This window comes from Salmo salar, unplaced genomic scaffold (genome assembly GCF_905237065.1).
Source record: "Salmo salar unplaced genomic scaffold, Ssal_v3.1, whole genome shotgun sequence".
NCBI lineage: Eukaryota > Metazoa > Chordata > Actinopteri > Salmoniformes > Salmonidae > Salmo > Salmo salar.
Genome location: NW_025550633.1, coordinates 37,287 through 43,286, shown reverse-complemented (window position 1 = coordinate 43,286; position 6,000 = coordinate 37,287).

The following is a 6,000-nucleotide window of genomic DNA, read 5'->3' as shown; positions in this document are numbered from 1 at the left end:
AGGAGTTCCGCAAACCTGACCCCGAACCACACCAGCTCTGTCAGGAGGAATGGGCCAAAATTCACCCAACATTGGGAAGTTTTTAAGGCTACCGAAACGTTTGACCCAAGCTAAACAATTTCAAGGCAATGCTACCAAATACTAATTTGAGTGTATGTAAACTTCTTTGACCCACTGGGAATGTGATGAAAGAAAAGCTGAAATAAATCATTCTCTCTACTATTATTCTGACATTTCACATTCTTAAAATGAAGTGGTGATCCTAACTGACCTAAGACAGGGAATTTTTACTAGAATTAAAAGTCAGGAATTGTGAAAACTGAGTTTAAATGTATTTCGACTAAGGTGTATGTCAACCTCCGACTTCAACTGTACATACCCAGCTTCCAACAGAGCTGCAGGAGTTGTTGACCCGTTTTTGTTGGTTATGTTGTCATAGTTGTCCCTAGGGGGTATATGTGCCGAGGGAATGCTTTCACCTCCAGGCAGGCGTTTGTTCCCCTGTGTGCTGAGGGTGTCATGTTCTTGTCCGGCTCTGGCCAAAGGTTTTGGTTCGCCACAGACTAGTACATGTCCCTGGGCCTGGAAATGATTGCTTTCCCCTCCAGGATGTAGAAGGTATCTTCATTAAAGTATGGGGATTCTAGTGGGGGGATACAGGAGGACATTTTCCTCTGTTAAGATCATTTCTTTTGAAATGTCTTAGCCAAATGTAAAATGTTCCCAGTTTTGATTAATTTAATGGAGTGAGTTAGGTCTACTCTATACCAAATGAGCATATTCCCCTGAGTCCCTTCCCTGTTTCACACATGGTAGTTTGGGGATGGGACTACCAGCTCTCTGTAACCTAGAGGGTAACCAGTGGGTCCATCTCCTCTATACCATGTTTCTTGTAGGATGACAATGTCTGTATTTGATGAAGTCCAGGTTCCTGCTCTTTAGGCCAAAGGCAGATGACCTCAGGCCTTGGATATTCCAGGATGAGTTAGTGAAGGCTTTGTGTTCCATAAAGTGTCCAATGTTGTTGGTCGTGTGGCTTGGCCTCAGGCCAGTAAGTGTGAAGCAGAACCTGCTGAGCATCTGGTACATGCCATTGGCTTGGGCTAGTGTAAGAGTGGGGTTGGGGCCTGTTTACCCGCTCCAACAGCCTGGGCGTATGTGTGACTTCCATGTTGAGGCCCTCTTTGCATGGGTGTGGATTGCATGGAGTGGGCAGGGAGGGGCAAGGTCGATCTGAGGGGGCCTAAATGGGGTGTGGGCATAGTTGACTTGGGGGTGTGTTGATTGGTGGGGGTGTGTATGTGGCTGGTGGTGTTGTGGTCTGGATGTAGGTCCTCTCGGCGTGGGTCCTCTATGTGTCGGTCCAGGGGGGTCCCGCAGGTGTGGGAGAGTGGCTGGTCTGGATGGGGTGTCTATTGATCTCTGTTGCTCCTGTGTGTGAAGTGTTGGGGCTGCATTCAAGAGTGATGTCCTTTAGAGTCCGAGCGAAGGTGGGCACTGCTGTCTTGTATAGGTGGACCTGGTCAAGAGGCTGTTCAAGCTCTATGGTGGAGTGGTGGGCCTGAAAATATTTGGTTTGGGAGGCACAGTCACGGGAAATTCTTGTGTTTACCGGCTGTATGGTAGCAGGGTGGAGATAACCACTTGTGCAGTTGGGGGAAAGTAGAAGAAGCTTTTTTCATTCACTCCCTTCAGTGCTGTGGCCACCCTTTCCTGCTGTGTTCTCAGGTCATTTGTGCCTGTGTGTATTATTATGTGGCTGGGTGACCCTAGTTGGTCCTCAGACAGAAGGTCTAGGGCACGTTGGTGTTTGGACACCGGAGTTTAGACACACTGTTTGGGGAAAAATGTTGTATATATTTCCCATTTGAGTCCATAAGGAGTACAATCTGTGTCCTGTGTATGTCCTCAGTGGGTGTGGGGGGTTGTCAGGAGTGGGCTATCAGGTGGCTAACAGGGGGGGTGCACAGAGGGGGTGAGATCCCCTGGGCTTGGGGTTCTTCATTTGTCTGTTCTGCTGTGATTTTGACGCTTTATGGTCAGGGGACTGGTGTGGACTGTTCTGCTATGGGTTGAGACTTTTGTCGGGAGCTGAGGTGGGCTGTTCTGCTGGCTTCTATGCGGGGTGGCCACCTCTCTAGTGGGTTGTTCTCTGTCACACGCCATCCCCCCACCCTCTCCTCCAGCAGTCTGATCCTCCTCCCTCCATCCCGCTCAACCTCTCCTCCAGCAGTCTGATCCTCTCCTCCATCCCTCTCAACCTCTCCCTCCAGCAGTCTGATCCTCTCCTCCATCCCTCACCCCTCTCCTCCAGCAGTCTGATCCTCTCCTCATCCCCCAACCTCTCCTCCAGCAGTCTGATCCTCTCCTCCATCCCCTCACCCTCTCCTCCAGCAGTCTGATCCTCTCCTCCATCCCGCTCAACCTCTCCTCCAGCAGTCTGATCCTCTCCTCCATCCCCCCACCCTCTCCTCCAGCAGTCTGATCCTCTCCTCCATCCCCCCACCCTCTCCTCCAGCAGTCTGATCCTCTCCTCTATCCCCCTCAACCTCTCCTCCAGCAGTCTGATCCTCTCCCATCCCCCTCAACCTCTCCTCCAGCAGTCTGATCCTCTCCTCCATCCCCCTCACCCTCTCCCCAGCAGTCTGATCCTCTCCTCTAGTGCTCTGTTCTTCTCCTGCTCTTGATTTTTATATTGTTGAAGTTGTCTCACCACAGTCCAGAGTGCAGATATGTCAATTCAATTCAATTTTCTTTATTGGCATGACGTAACAATGTACATATTGCCAAAGCTTACTTTGGATATATACAATATTAAGATAATAAGAATCAAAATTGTCAACCGGACAACAGTAACAACAATAACCAAGGGTCAAAATAACCATACATTGAACAATAAGCATACAGTAGAGGACATGTGCAGGTTGATTGGGTCTGTCAGACACTGTCCCTCAACATATGGCATGCAGCAATGTAGTGTGCTGCCAACCCACAGCTCTCTGCGTCCTCCCCAACAGGAAGGGTAGCCTATTCTCATCAGAGAGGTCTTTAAAACCTTGAATAGGGGTTTCAAATTTGGGGAAATGATACTCCCTAATTGTGTCTATATTTATAAACATTTTGTCAGGAAATGCAGCTCTGTCTCAGGTTCTGCTGTGGTGCAGTGGTTGCACAGCCTTTTCTCTCTACAGGGAGCCAGGTTTTCCTGTGTCTACCCTTCTCAATGGCAAGGCTGTGCTCTCTGAGCCTGCACTTTGTCAAGGTTTTCTAAGGTTTTGATCAGTAACCATGGTCAAATAGTTAGCCACGGTGTACTGGTGATTTAGGGCCAGATAGCACTGCATTTTGCTTTGTGCTTGTATTTCCCAATAAGCAATGTAGTTTTAGTTTGACTGTGTTGTAATTTGTTTTATTCTGATTGATTGGATGTTCTGGTCCAGCTGGATGAGGGGACTCTTTGCTTTGCTCAGCTCTTGGCATTGCAGGGCTTGGTAATGATATGAGAGGCGGGTCACTGTATTTAGATGTTTCAAAAACTTAATTTATCTTATTTGAGTTGTTATTATTTGTGGATATTGGTCTAATTCTGCCCTGTATGCATTGTTTGTGGTTTTCCTCTGGACATGTAGGAGAATCTTACAGAACTCTGCATGCAGAGTTTCAATGGGGTGTTTGTCCCATTTGTTGAAACCTTGTTTTGCAAGTGGACCCCACACCTCGCTGCCATAAAGTGCAATTGGTTCAATGACACATTCAATTAGTTTTAGCCAATTTGAATTTGTTTTTTAATGGCGTAGAATGCTCTGCGTGCTTTCTCTCTCAATTCATTCAATGCCTCATTAAGGTGTCCAGTTGAGCTTATTTTTAAACCTAAGTAATTGTAGTGTGTGCAGTACTCTATATATTTTGTAGCAATTGAGAACTTTGGTCTAATTCCCTGAGATCTGGATCTTCTCTGGAAAATCATTATTTTAGTCTTTTTGGGGTTTACTGCCAGGGCCCAGGTCTGGTAGTACTGCTCTAGCAGGTCCAGGCTCTGCTGTAGGCCATGTGCTGTGGGTGACAGCAGGCATAGGTCATCTGCGAAGAGTAGGCATTTAACATCTGAATTGTGGAGACTAACACCAGGGGCTGAGGATTTTTCTAGAATAGTGGCCAATTCGTTGATGTAAATGTTGAAGAGTGCAGGGCTCAGATTGCAACCCTGGCGAAGGCCCCCCCCTGGATAAAGAATTCTGTTCTTTTCTTACCAATTTTAATGCTGCACGTATTGCCAGTATACATTGATTTAATTATGTCATATGTTTTACCCCCTACACCACTTTCAATAACTTTGTAGAACAGTCCTGTATGCCAAATAGAATCAAAGGCTTTTTGGAAGTCGACAAAGCAAGTGTATATTTTGGTATTATTTTGGTGGACATGTTTATCTATCAGGGTATGTAGGGTGTAAATATGACCAGTTGTGCGATGTTTTGGTATAAATCCAATTTCGATTTTACTCAAGACATTGTGCTTATTAAGGAAGTTTAGATCTCTTACATTGATAATACTACAGAAAACCTTCCCCAGGTTACTGTTCACACACAAATGCCTCTGTAATTGTTAGGGTCAAATTTGTCTCCGTTCTTAAAGATTGGGGTTATGTGTCCTTGATACCAGATGTCAGGGAAATAACCTACACTCAGGATCAAATTAAACAGTTTTAATATAGCTAATTGAAATGTTTCACTCGTGAGTTTGAGCATCTCATTTAGGATGCCATCACGTCTGCATGCTTTTTAAATTTGAGGGCCTGAAGTTTCTTATAGAGCTCCTGGTCAGTAATTGGGGTCCAATGGATTTTGATTGTCCTTTATAGCTTTTTTCTAATCCATTCAACTTCTCATGAATTTAGCATTGCTCTGCGTTTGTGTCAATTTGAACAGTGTTGTAGAGTGTTTTAAAATGGGTTGTCCATATGTCACCATTTTGTATCGCTAATTTTGCCAGAAGTTGTTCGTGTTTATGGACTCCTCAATTAGTGTCAGCTGCTTGCTGTTGTACTGTGCTTTTTTGGTTCTGAGTGTACGTTTATAGAGTTTTAAAGTCTCACAGTAAGGAAGGCGTAATTCACCATTATTTGGGTCTCTGTGCTTTTCGTTGGATAGTGTTCTAAGTTTTTTCCTTATAATTTTACAATCTGCATCAAACCAGTTGTCATCTGTGGTCTTTTATGATTTGTTTTTTATCAATTTCAGTTGTACTTCTTTTGCCGTTTTCCTGAATATATAGTTGATGTTTTTACTGCTAGATTGATGCCTTCTTTACTGTGAGTGAATGTGGTATCTGGAAAGTTATCTAAGAGTGTTAGGATATTTTGGTTACAGGTTGCTTTCTGGTATTCTTCTGTGCTGTTTTGGGCCCATCTGTATGAATTTCTGATGTTGTATAGCTTACTGGGCTGTGAATGTGTGGTTGTTTCCATGTCTGTTCTTTTGAGGAACAACGTAATTTGGCTGTGATCAGACAGAGGTGTTAGTGTCTTGACAGTGAATGAGCTGAGAGAGAAAGGGTCAATGTCTGTAATCATATAGTCTACTGTACTGTGGCCAAGAGGTGAGCAATAGGTGAATCTCCCCAAATAGTCCCCCCGTAACCTACCATTGTGTCATAATCTTCGTCGTCTGAAGAGGAGAAATCATCGGACCAATATGCAGCGGGTATATTGCTCATCTTCGTATTTATTGAAGGAAATACACTTAAACAAAATAACGACGATAACAGTCCAGTAAGGTGCACAGACTACATCGGAAACAACCACCCACAAACACAAGTGAAAACAAACACACTTAAATATGGCCTCCAATTAGAGACAACGACAACCAGCTGCCTCTAATTGGAGGTCATTGAAAAAACACAACATAGAAATAGAAAACTAGAAAAAACACATAGAAATAGAAAACATAGAACATAAACCGAAACACACTAAACAAACACCCCCTGCCACGCCCTGACCAA